Below are 13982 nucleotides of genomic sequence, written 5' to 3'. Positions count from 1 at the left end.
CCAAAAACTTCCTGGATTGTTTGTGCTCTGCTGTATTGCTCTTCCAGCAGATGTCAGGGTGATTGATGATAATATACTGCATCCTTTTATTAGAAAAATCTGAGACATATAAGGCCTGAGGCATTGCATATTTTTCTTCATTTTCATCTCTTCTGACAATAATTGTCAGGAGTAGATGCTGACTCTTATGGCAGTCAGGGGCAGTTATAGCTACTGTATTTCAAAGTTTGTGCAATTGATCTTACAGGTCATTCAAAATTTGTTCCAGTATTTCTAGTAGCTCAGTTGCTATCAAATTCCATATCAGGTTTCTGCCAATCCATACTCACTTCATTAAAACACAAAAAGTACTCAAACTAATACATTTAAATGTAAATTTCAGCAACACCTATGAAGCACTTTAAAGCAGAAGCCAATGGTTGGGTTTCAATTTTCAGTCACAGTGCAATCTTGGTATTACTGTAACTGAAACATATTAGACTTTTTGCATACATCACATAACATGTTTGAGAGCTTCCAGTGTACAGATCCGATTGATTGTTTGCAACAAGCTCGTATCTCAGAAGTGAGTTGATGCAGTTTAATAGCTCTACTACCTGGCAACTGTCCACTCTAATGTATCTTAAAGATTCACTGAGGGCTAGGTATGGGACATATATGCAGCCCATAGAGTCTTTCTACTAAAACATATTTTTAATCACACCATAAAGAGATGAAAAATTGTTTGGGTTTTGATTTGTCTGGTTTTGACCCTGAATAAAGCTTACTGTTCATTTGACAGGATTATTGTAGCTAATGCTAAATCAGGGACAGGTGACAGCGAAATGGCACTGGGAGACACCTGAGCGCAACACAAGCATGATGAAGTGTTTTGTATATTTTACAACTGTGGAAGTTATATTTCACCTCATGCAATTTTTTCCATGTTCCATGTTTTATTCAACGTTTCAGAACAAATCCAAGGTGACAGTTGGAAGGCTCCCCCCATTGTTTCATGTTCTTCAATATGGTAGGAATGGATTAAACTTGTAATGCATTCCAGAAAACCAAAGAGAATTTTCATTGTGCACAGTATCAAACTGCAGATATATGCTCAACAAGAAATACAAAAATAATATAGTCTGTGGGACTCGATAACATAAGGGATTCATAATAGGATATAAAGCGAATAGTTCACCTTTTAAAATCTAGTACATGTGAGTAGTAACCAAAGGCTTTTTCTGTTTAAATGCTATTGGATGGCTTATGTGAAAAGAGATTAATCTCAGTCCTGTTTCCAGTGAACAAAAGTCCACAGTAGAAAAAACACTAATTGGCACTCTTTTAGTCTGTATGATCAATTCTTTGACGTTAATGGAAATTGATGGATCAGGATCTTCAACTGAAATCTTAACAGAGGCTAAAGATTAAATGGATTTACACACAAAACTATCTTGTGTCTCCAAGAGATTGTCTCTCCAGTTCAAGAGATGTTGGAGGGCACATACTGTCTTGAACCTGTTTTGGATAAAGATATGGCTGCACTGAAATCATTGTTTAAGCCATCCATTGTTTATGGGGATATTCATTTGTGTTCCTATCAACTAGATGTTTGGAGTGTATCATTACATTTTTGTCATATGTACTTTCAGTTTTGCGGATCTGTTAGGTCCTGAGCAGATGCCCATTGAAATCTGTGGCAGTCATGCCATTAGCTGTTTGACATACATGTTTATTTTGATCTACCAGAATGGTGGTGAACCTAAAAAAATGTAAGCGGGAGTATCTTGATGGTTTTTAGGAAGTGTGGTATACATAAACTTCTTACCATACTTGATGTCTTTTAAGATATTGGCTCTACTCACAACAATTTTCCTGACATTGGCTGATCACTTATTTTATATCTGAATAAAAATTGCTTGAAAATATAAGGATATTTTAGTAAGATCTCTAATGGCATGTGAAATGACGTTTTTTCCTTTCTCACAGATATTTAAACTGCATTCATAGAAGCACACAGGACAGGTAGTAAGCACCTTACTATAGCATTCAATAGACTCACTTGTTTGTGTCCACTAATTTAGGTACCTTGGTTTTTGGGTGCACAACTTGAGATATGTAATTGTGTACCCAAAATTAGTAATACCTTTGAAAGTTTGAGCCACAAATTTAAGAAAGTAATACATATTCTGTCCTTTTGGATATTTCAAGGATTTCATTTTGAAGTATTTTGGTTATGGGTTATGTCTCATCAAGCACCGATTCATCGTATTCAAGGAACCAACAAAAGTGTTAATTTAAAAAACAATATACCAGGGTGGGGGAATTATTTCCTCTAGGTAAGATTAGTTACAAGAGCTGAGTGAATGATTCATAATTAAGTCTGAAGCTGGACTAGTCACCTGATTTTGTTTTTAATTTGACTCAAAACTCTAGTGAACTTTTGAGAAAGTTGGAGTTCTTGGGCAAACTTTATGATTTTACATAAAATCAGGTTAAATTCACACTTTCCTGTGGTTGTGGCATCAGAGTAGGTGATATTCAATATTTTGGGTTCATCAGGATTAAATCCATAAGTGAAGCACTTTTCTCTATGGATGTCAGAATTAAAGAAAGATTAGGTTTGCCTTAAACCCTTGTGCTGAGTTTTGCACAGTTCTGTTGGCTACAAAAAGGATGTATGGCTTCAGGAGCCACAACTGTTTCAAGAACAACTAGACACTGGTTTTATTTCTCTGTCACTTTGCCAAGGAAAATACTCAATCAGAAGCCGTAAATATAAGTTAGGGTTACAAACATCTCACTGTCCTAGGATGCCAATCAGTGTGAAAGCAAATTTTAAAGGACTGCAGTTTGACTGGCTGTTATCTTTTTTTCCCCTCCCATCACTAATCTTTATGCCAACTTCTCTTGTATGCCTCCATTCCCTGTGGAACTTGGATTCACTTAAATGTTGGTGGATAAGAGACAAGAAGGATCTGTTGAACACATGTAGATCAGATGCTTAGGGAGAAAAACAATCTTCTTGTTCGTTTGCTGTTATTACTCATTTCCGCTGTCTCACTGTCCATGCAAGCACTGACCTATATGAAGTTAGTCTTTGGGATTTTCCCAGGTCAGCAGCAATGAGCCCACCCAGGAGATCTTTGATATGTGAATGTTTACAGGAATGAAGTTGATTGAAGATGTCACCTCCTTCCATCCAGAAAGAGGGCTATGAGGAGAAAAAAATAAAACATGAATAGAATCAAACAGTGAAAGGGGTCATTCTTGCAAGATGCAGAGCAGGGTGTGCAGCAGCACTGAGATGAAAGGAGTACAGTTGCACAGCACCAACATTGACTTAGAAAGTCACTCAACACGTTATGCATCTCGATGCAACAGCAAGTCTTGCTCAGCACAATGCTTACTACTAAATCTCAGAGTTCAGGATTGCTCAGTGGCCAAAGTGAACATTCCAGTGGATGGAGTTGGGAAAGGGTTAGGGAGTTGCATACTTATGCATGATTTTAGGCATGTTTGTAAGGTGCTTAGCTGACACATTGGCCTAAAAATTAAATTATTTTTTCAATGCACAAGTGACTTCTTAGGCAAGTGTGTTCAGCTACAGGACTTAGTGATTCTGAAGAGCTCAGGCAATAATTCCTCACAAGGAAAGTAATTGAGATGTGAAATATCCAGTAAGTTAGAGAGGGATTGTCAGGGTTTTGTGTTTTTTTTTTTTTTTTTTTTTTTTTTTTTTTTTGCTTGGTGCGATGAGGGAGGAAGTATATGGATAGAGATGGATTTTGTAGTTTGTCTGGAGGTTCTTGGCCCTTTAATAGATACCTTAGTAGGGCTGGGATGGCGGAACAACGCTGTCATGCAGTGTATATGGAAGCATGGAGTACAGTTGGTTATGAGAACTAGAGGTCTTCAATCCCTGGAGTAATAAAGATGCGGGAGGAAGGCAGGAAGAAATCGTGTGAGGCAGAAAAGAAGACTGAGATATTGAATTTTGATTACATTGGATTGACCCATACGCAGGAACTCCTGCGACAATGACTGCAAAACAGAGTGTGCCCAATTTTCGCTGCTAATTAACATCCAGAAAACAGTATTTAATTTTTTATGACACATCAGCCAAAGCAGCAAACATTGTCTTTGCTGCAAAGCACGATGGAATCAAAAACTAAATCCAAATAAAAACCCAACTCACTGTCGTATATCATTGTTTATTAGGCTCAACAACTCACATCCCTAACTAGTGGAGCAAACTGTCAAACTAAAAAGATGCTGAAGAAGCTGGACCACTACTTAAAATAGTAATATATGAATTGCTGGAAAGAACTAATCAAAAACATCAACAAGCTAGACTGCTACAGATCCCTGGGCAGAACTGTCATGTTAGCAAACTATGGACCACAGTGAAATATGCAAAACTAAGGTTCTCATTAAATACAATATCAGTGACTATAAACTAGAAGTAGAAACTGGGAGGCATAAAGCATAGACTAAACCCAGGGAAAAGCAACCGTGGAGTCAATGTGACAGAGGAGAGATTGAGAGAGAGATTTTCTGCTCCAAAGTTCTAAACACAAGCAGATATGAGAGAGAGAGAGTGTTCCTCAGACTGTCAGGAAATGTACAAGTTGTCACATCAAAAAACGAGAAAAATGTGCCTGGCTCTGGGAGAAAGGAGACAGATGCTATATGTGCTATATAGCAACCTACCACTAGCTCAGGAATGGACAGTGATGACAAATGGACACAGATTGTCAAACCCCAAACATAGTACTTACCCATCCCAATGGACACCTGAGGGTTTTTTTTCCCCCCCCCATACATTTTAGCAACACTGTACAACTTGTCATGCCAGTGAAGTCTCTGTTATGAAATCACCTGCTTTCTCTCAGGAGGATGAGATGTTAGTGGGCAAGACATCTGGACTTTGGTCCATGTTGGTATGCAAGGTCACTGGTTATTACCCATGACCCAGGGCAAGACCCCTGATTCTGCATATATAACCAAGATCTGGTTGGGTGGCACTATATCAGTTTTGGCACCATTGTCCCAGCCAGGTATTTGTGCAGCATAAACATAGAGGCAACGTGGCTCCTGTCCCAAAGATAGATCTAATAAAGTGTGTCCGTTGTTCTATATGTAATCACATACAAGATCACACAAACTGTGCTTCTTGTGAACCGTGAGACACCCTTCCTGGCAAAGGATAATCAGATGTCCACACTGTAATTATTTGCTCTATCCATTGATTTCGTTACCATAGATCACGAGGTGGTGTTGACTTATAGTGCCTTAGATGGGAGTAAGTGAGAATACTTACAGGCAGTTGCATTCCTTTCTCTCAGAGATATCCCAGAAAGTAATGTTGGATTGCTACTCTTCTACCCTAATCATATTCTCGTGTGCCACTGGATTCCATCTTATCAAAAGGGCCATATGTGATAGATGATGATTTCTGGGGAGTGGGAAAGTCCTGGCCACATACCCTGTCCCCAGCCACAAGGGGAGTTGGGAGAGGCATTTACATGGAAAGTTCTTTGCTGGCATTACATCTGTAGAAGATTCCTTTGTGCTGGTGTGGTCAGATACCCAAGCTTTCTTGCTCCCTTTCTCTATTAGCACATCACAAAGTGGTCTCAGTGCAGGGGAAGTTGAGGTTCATACATTTTGCATGCAAACAGCACTTAACTACCTGATCTCTTTGTGGATCTTAGTTAATTAGCTTGCCAGAATGGTAGCAGAAGCATGTGCAATTTTTGCTCTTGTGGGCACAAATTTGCACAAACTGCAGGCATAAGTGACAGTCTTCCAAAATGTGACTGTAGTAATCTGGTGTTTTCAGTAGCTGTGAAATGGTTTAAAAGAAGCTGCATTTCTTCAGATAAGTGATGTAGTACAACAAATATGGCATACTGCATGGACCAGCAACATATTTAATTGCTTCATGTGAAGTGACTTAAGTTTACTAGGCTCAAGAGAACAAAAACATTACTAGAGATAATGTTGTGATGAATATCTTAAATATGATCTGGTTATGCATAGCCCCCAAATCAAATGACCCAATGGCAAAATAGTTCAGATTTAAGTATGAGTACATTACTGATGACTGCTGTCTCTTTCTCTCCTTCCCTCACTGGAGCTGAAATTGCTTACTGCTTATCAGTGAAAATTTTAGTTATTAAGCTTAGCTTGTTCGATGTAATTTCCTAAAACTGTTGCAGAAATAAACTGTTTGCTTCTACAGACTGAAAACCTCTACATTAGCTGATAAGGTGAAATAATAGTAAGGAGACAGACATGGCAAACGAGAATGGAAAGAAAAGCTGTAACATGTTAAGAACCTCCAACTGCAACAAAAAAAGTGGTAGGACACCCAAATTTTGAGGAACCTTGTAAAGTCATGGCATAGGGTGGGTGTGTGTGTGTGTGTGTGTGTGTGTGTGTATTTTTCTGAAGATATTTGCTTGGGATAAATAATATGGTCAAGTGGCTTTACTTTATATGGTTTCCAAAAACGATTACTATTTTAGAGAGATTAGTTCCAGTGGAAGTCCCAGTTTCCTGTTTTTATTATCTACACTTCACATGGTGGTTTAAACTAAATTGCCCATTGCAGATTTTGGAAAGCATTCTCTTCAGCTGAGTGTAGTGTATTGTCACTTTCATAGAAATCTCTCTGGGTTTACATTTTGAGAGCTGTTATTTAGACGTATAGTTACTAGATCCGTCTGTTCTCCCATCCATACACACTCAGATGCTACATCCTGGAATCACAGAGCTAATCATTTTATAAGGTCTAATTCAGCTTTGTTTCCAAAAACAAAGTAACCCAAGAACAATCATTTGAGTACAGAACTAGGTCCCAATTCAACAAGGTACTTAAAAGCATGTGCCTAACTTTAAGTATATGACTAGTCTCATTAACTTCAATGGGAGTTCTCACATGCTTAAAGTTAGACATATGCTTAAGTATCAGAATTGGGGACCTCTGTTATGTTCCCAGACATTTTACAAATTTCATAGGCTACAACATTTTCTCATATTTAAATATCAATTTTTTTTCTATGGTTATGAGTGCTCATATGCTATCACCTTTTAATAGTACTATTAGTTAACTTAATGCAATGAAAATACATAACTCCAGAGAACCATGTTCATATATAGGGATTCTAGACAGTCAATATTTTTGCTAGATTTTTTGCTGGAGAGGTTGTTAGCAATATTTCTTCTCTTCTTTCCTGCACCCCTGCTGTTTGTGGCTGGACAATAATGTATATTAAAAATGTAGGAATTGCTAAAAAGAATAATTATTTAGATTTTATTTTTGAGTACCAGGTGGCTACAATATATCTGAATATATTTTATTTAGCGTGGCTGTGAAACGACTTCCCTCATCACCTGATTGCCCTCTTGCCGCAAGGATGAAAAAAGGTTATCCTGAACCTAAAAATCCAAATGAGATTAAAAGAGAGAAGGGTTATCTCATCATCTACAATAACATTACAATATATGAGCTGTTAAGTAATTTAATGGGAATGTTGTTGAAATGATGATGTATGCCATCAAACGCTGAGTATACAGATGTTAATCAATATTTGTTTCCCATAATGAGATGGTGAACTATCAATGACTTTTCCACATTTGATGTTAGTGTTTAGGTAGGTCTGAAGTCGAATTTTCTCTATGCATTTTGTCCTCCCATTTCTTATTTTTATTCAGTGACAAGTGAGGCATCTTTGTTTTAATAGGTAACAAAAAGGGGTATCCTAAATGAAAAAATGTGCTTTCTTCATGGGAAATGGCATATAATGCATTAAAATCACATTTTTAGACTAGTTTTATTTCTCTAATTTTCATAACATGAACAATTTATCTCTATTTATACCCCTCTTGGATGTTTGGCCATTCTAAGGCTGGTTTATTCAGTGAATGCTCTTCAGCTATCATGCCCTTTTCTCTTCAAGAGCCTCTGTTCATTTTTTTCTTGAGACCCAGTTTTCTGTTTTCTGGGTGATGTCTTTCTCTCTCTCCTACTTCTTTCAGAATATTGTCTCTTTATTTCCATCTCTTTCTGGCTATGTCTACACCGCTGGTGGCACAGCCGGCAGTGCAGGCTCGATTGAGTGGCAGTAAAGACTTGCTCAGTCGAACCCGGAAGTCGACTCCGTAAATCCACTCTGGCAAGTAGTGTAGTGCTGTGTCAACGGGAGGGAATTTCCTGTCAGCACAGCGCAGTGCAGTGGAGACACTGTGGTAAGTAGGCATTAGGAAGTTGACAGGAGATACGCTAGTTACTATATGTAGCTTGCATATCTCCTGTTGACTGCTGCTGAAATCCGCGGCCAGTGTAGACCAGGCCTCTGACTCAGTCCCACACTCTCTTACTGGTGGTTCTAATCTTACCTTTCTTTTTCCCAATCGAGACTCTCCATTCTGCCATGAGAGGAGGTATTTTGCTAATCTTAGCTTGTTGTTACTTTTTAGTGAAAGCAGTGTGGTTTTAACGGTATCATTTTAGGATGATGAAAACCTCTCATGATAGATCATATAATCTCTAGACTGAGCATTTCAAAATTGTGTTCTCAGTTGCCCTCGTGGTTTGCCAAATCAGTGGGGTTAGATGATTGCAGCAGAGGGAAGGATTTGGCGCAAAACATATTAAGTGGGTGCAGAATGTACTACTATTCTCACATTCTTGTGTTTTATACACCAGTCTCTACCATTCTTCAGTGCAGTACCAGTGTATAATTACCTATGCTAGTATAATTCTTGGGTTCTAGATCAAGTAATGATTTCTTTCCCTTGATGTCTAAAAATCCTTGCCATAAACGTTTGCGTTTGGTAATAGTCTTCCCAGATTCTCTTATTGTTTTCTTTTTGAACCTTTGACTCTATTATACATATGTTCTTGCGGCAGGTATTCCTCTTAAAAATAATTTCAACTCCAGCCAAGGGTGTGTGTCTCCTGTATATATTTCTATCTGCTTGTTACACACAGAGAAGAGTTGGTTGGTTCTTCACCAAATCTTGACTTCTTATCAGATTACATAAGCAATGTGAAATCTCATCCATTTTTTGGGGGGCATATTTAACAACAAAGATCACAAACTGGATAAATGTAGCAGTTTTCTCTTAATTTTATATTAGCGGTGAATATCTGGGCTGTCTCTTGATCAGCAAAAATGTTAATCTTCATCTGTATACATCTAGAGTTGGTAGATATTTTGTGAATTTCAAAATTTCAGTGAAAAATATTATCCACACTTTAATGAAAAAATAACAAAAGAATGTAATACAACTTTTTCTGTTTCTCCCTATATTTTTGACCAGTTCTACTTAAATCTCCTTTCACCTCCTTTCAAAATTGTCACTAGATGTCTGCTATCTGAATAGGGTAGAAGAGAATTTAAGACCACTTTTCATACGCGCTTGTATATGGTCTTCCATTGTACAAGTTTGCATGTCCGGGTGCAGTGCACATTTATGTTACAGATGAGGTGATGTAATATGGGGAAATATAACCAAGTTTATATTTTCATAAGTGATCTCAGTATATTGCTATTTTGGTGCGTCTGCTAAGAATCTTGCAGCTATATTCTTGATATCATAAAGAATGATTAAATGAATTAGAAGGGAGGTGGACATTTTCACTAATATTTCCCTTTATAACATTAAGTTCTGTTTGAAAGAAAAGCATTGAGTATCTTTTTTGTATTTTTTGTAGTTCTATTTTGAATTTTATTTTGAATGGGCTGCTTGCCTTCAGCCCGGATATTAGATAGTTTTATCAAGATATAACTTTAGCAAAATAAATATAGCTATATCTACCTTTTGCTAAATGTCTCTATATCCTAACAGAAAGCAAGCAGAGGACTATTTTTGAGATGTCTCCCCAAGTAAGCCCACAAAGAATCATAGAAAGCTCTATGTTATACCAGGATTTGACTTACTAGAAGAAGCATGTTGTTAAAAGAAATAGAAGAAAAATGAAGGAAAAAACCCCATGGTTCTAATGGACAGAAGAAAGAAGGAAAGAAAACTTTGATTTAATCTATTGATTTGCTGTAAAGTAACAGAACAGATGTTTTCTGTTATATCCCTGGAATAAAATTCAGTAGGCGCCAGTAATACTTAAGGACCGGTGACTTCTGATAAGACTGAAAACGGACGTCTGTTCTATTGTTACTAAATGGATGTGGCAGGTTACTCTGCTGTAGGTAGCTCGTTTCAGAGTATTTTAAATAAAGAAACAATACCTCTTTTCCTAGACCAAGACAAAACCAAGAAATATTTAGCCAGCCGTTCTCCGCTACAAAGACATGTCAGGCCAGACTCTGAAAAATCTTCCCATGATGAGTTTTTAACCTTTACAGTAGGCAGTTTCACACAGACATTTGCTTTGCTCTAAGGCTGCATCATTCCTGGTGCTTAGAAAAAGAATAGCTTCTCTTCATTTCTCTTATTTCTATCTGTCAGCCACCTCTTTGAATGTCTAATTCAATAATTATCAATAGGGGTTCTCAATGTTGTATGATTGAACTGCTGAGGTGTTGGAACCAGGTTGTATTAACGTTGGCTTAGTTTAACCAACTTCCTTCTCCTCCTTCATACCCGAACATTAACCAGACCACCATTTAATGGAAGTTCAAAGGCTGCCCCAAAAGGTTCAAAAGGCTCTGTGATCTCTTAAAAAAAAAAAAAAAAAAAAAAAAAAAAAAAAAAAATTACTTTGTTTTTTGTTCACCTTGGAAACCACTTGAAGCAGCATAATTTCAGAACTCCGATTGTCTCCTGGTGCTTGTGAATGGGCCTGACATAATGGGTTTTAGACCAAGCCCACAAGGAGAGAACAAAAACTAAGCTGAATCATCCGTGTGCACATGAACCAGACACACATCACATATGTTTATGTACATTTACACACAATTGATACAAAGAGGATGAATCTGTGCTTTTAGTGCATAACACAACTCAGCCATAACTCCATCAATCACATGTGTCAATATGTACCTAGTGTGTGTGTAATGTTACTGAGGTGTCAGGAGGGACTATAGTTAAGAGCAAATCTCAAAGCAACCTTAAAGCAGGATTCAAATTTATTTCACATTTTGATGATTAAAATTAGTTCCTACATTTGGCACAATAATTCTTCATAGGTAAACTAAAAGTTTGCTGTAACTCTTTAGTAAAGAATTTTCTATTTTTTTCAGAGGAAACATTTGAACATATTCCCAATTATAAGGTTTCATCACTTTTCTTTGGGTCCCTGTTGCTAAACAAGCACAGTCCCCAGAAACAGCATAGTTTGACACATTCTTATGTCATGAAGGAAATTGTCCACTTTTGGAAGGTTGAACTTAAAGGTGTAAAGAATTATGCTTCTCATTCATGATAACCTAAAGAGCTATGTAAAGAATATCCCTGAGAATAGCCAATAGAACTAGAGCTCCAAGAGGAGTGAGATAGTGGGGTGGTTTGTTCCAGTGGAACAAAGATGCATAAAGCTACCTTCAGTGGGCTGCTACTGGTTCCCCTCCTGGCATTCCCTGACTGACATAGGGCTAGGATAGCCAGGTCTACATGACTGGAGAATTGTATAATCAAGGGTAAACTTGGTTAAACTGAGTTTACCCACTTCTCATTTGTGGAATATGGAGTTTAGTTTAGGCTAGTTTATCCAGTTTGTTTTCTTTTAAACCACTACACCACTGCTGGTCAAAAGGTTAAGCATGGGGGAGTGGAATGACTGGAGTGCTACTGTGCTCCAGCTCTACCCGATTTACATCATGGCCCTTTGAGGGCCTTTATTAACTGGCATAAGTTAGAACAGCCTTGGAGTTGCTCTAACCTATGTTGAGGGCATAGCTGATCCCCTTGATATCACAAGGATCGGGGAAGCTCTTTTCATCCCCAGGCCCTCAAAACCCACACCCCATCATCACTCCGACCTAGTTGCTTTCTTTCAGGGAAGGATTCGAAGCTTACTTCTCCTTTGTTGAGATGTTAGGTGGGTGACTGCAGTAATTTAGTCTGACTTCCCAGACATGTCAGAGCAAGAGAGGAGGAGGGGTAGCTTTATACCTCAGATGGGAGTCTCTAAGTCACAATGAAACCCAAGGCTACTCCAGAGTCAATGCAGCTTATGCACCAGCAATTGCTCAGGGCTATACACAATCAAGGCACAGTCAAACTTTGTGTCTAGTTAAAAGGCACCATATAAAAGCATATTGTGTGGCAAACCTTGGGACATGGTAAGAATGGTAATGGACAGAGTTAATTTTGAACTAATCAAGAAGGAACCACTTGGGCAACCTTCTCTGTGCAAAACTGGAATTTGGATGAATTCAAATGCAAATTTAAGCAATTTTAATTTCACAGAGATTAAAAGGTTCATGTATGAAAGAGCCCAAAAGTACAACAATTAGATTGTCAATAAATATCAGAAAGTGTCCTATTTTTAAGAAAACTAAGTTTATCCCTGATTTTATCCTAAACGACCCAGTTAAATCTTGGATTGCTGACACCTTGGGTCTTTCCACACTGTAATGTTCTATAATCTTACACAAATTTTGTTAAAAGGGTAAACTATGCATAAAACAGTGGTTTTTCACTTTAATTTTTTTACATATTGTGGGGTATCTGATTCTTAATATGGAAAATAAGCATGTTGCGTAATGCGTCTTTTGTGGTATTGGAAAGAACAGATTTTTCCCAGATGTGGTGATGTGTAGCAAGCGATTAATAGGCTCCCTATTTTACATGTTGTTATAAGGTCATTTTGTACACTTTGTCCTGTGCTGAAAGGATAGCTAATTCCATATATTGTGTCGTATGCAGAAAAAAACTCAGAATGATGAATTTAGCAATAAGAACTGGGCTAAAATACAAATGCTATACTTGGAATCCAGCCTTGACACTGCAGTTACTCCCTATGGGTGAAGTTCATGGCAGTGCAGACAACCTGTGAAAGGTCCTACACATTATCTTAACCCCTTGATGGAGGATTTAAGTGGCAAGACAAGACTTACTTTCTATGCGTGGAAAGTAGAAAAGAGAGAGAGACTGCAAGCAGTACAGTAAACATTTTGAAACGATAGCTTGTGCTTGTTTGTGACACCATCACTGAGGGCAAAAATTATTTGGCCTCCTACCAAATGTTATTGGGCCCAGTATAGGAGCTGAATGTAGCCTAGTTGAAGTGGGCTTGTGTGACAGTGTCCCCCAGGATTGACACCCTAAAACCACTCAGGGTGAAGTCAGTCAGAACACTACTGGGGTGGGTCTTGCCCTCAGGGCTCACTCCCACTAGGGCTTCAGTGCCCCCCTGGGTCTGTCTTCAGAGTGTTAGGCACCCCTGTTCCGCTGTGAGCTCCCCTCAGTGAGTCTGCCTGGATGGGATGCCTGGGGAGCTCCTACATGCCCCCGAAGGAGCCATGCACCTCGCCTTGCGGTCAGAAGCAATTCACAGCCAGCATGGAAAACAGAAGGGTTTTAGTCCTCAGAAACACAGCATGAACAGAACTCATTAGCAGATGAATCAAGACATTACAACATACACCATCTGGGGGAGTCCTAGAGCTCCCTTCCTGGGCTCTCCCAGCAGGACTGACTCCTTCCAGCTGCCCAGCACCAGACACACCCTCTTGCCCCTTCTTCTTTGTTCCTTTCCCAGGCAAAGCAGGTTACCTGATCTTTTGTTAATCAATGCATCAGGTTGGCTCCTTGCAGGGGATGAGCTCTGGCCATTGTCTGTGCACAGGCATTTAGAGTCAGTCACACTTGCCTTCTAAAGGTCACTACAACACCCTTAGCCCAACACCTAAATACTTGAATGATACATAGGGGAAACTGAGGCATATGCAGTATTTGTTAAGAACATTCCTGTTTCTTCACCGTTTGGCACTACAGTACTAGGAGCAAATCAGTGAAGCAGAATTATAACTGAAAACAAAAGGTGCTATATAACTCTAAAAGTAGTTTGAAGTGCTCCATTACTGTAG

At 38.5% G+C, this 13982-nt stretch overlaps 1 protein-coding gene across 3 annotated transcripts in view; it reads left to right on the top strand.

Annotated features, from left to right (window-relative positions):
• Window positions 1–13982, top strand: part of DKK2 (dickkopf WNT signaling pathway inhibitor 2) — a 187690-nt gene that overhangs the window by 80018 nt on the left and 93690 nt on the right. Inside the window, exon 3 of one of the 3 annotated variants that reach the window (XR_010923704.1) lies at window positions 9841–10250. The exons of the other annotated variants lie outside the window; for them this stretch is intronic. The gene's annotated coding sequence lies outside the window, so the exon portion shown is untranslated. Of the gene's footprint in view, window positions 1–9840; window positions 10251–13982 lie in introns of those variants that run through there. 3 annotated transcript variants of the gene reach the window in all.

Source organism: Emydura macquarii, unplaced genomic scaffold (genome assembly GCF_026122565.2).
Source record: "Emydura macquarii macquarii isolate MOO-44397 ecotype Brisbane River unplaced genomic scaffold, CSIRO-AGI_Emac_v2 contig_2863, whole genome shotgun sequence".
Lineage (NCBI taxonomy): Eukaryota > Metazoa > Chordata > Testudines > Chelidae > Emydura > Emydura macquarii.
This window is presented reverse-complemented; position numbering and strand designations above follow the sequence as displayed.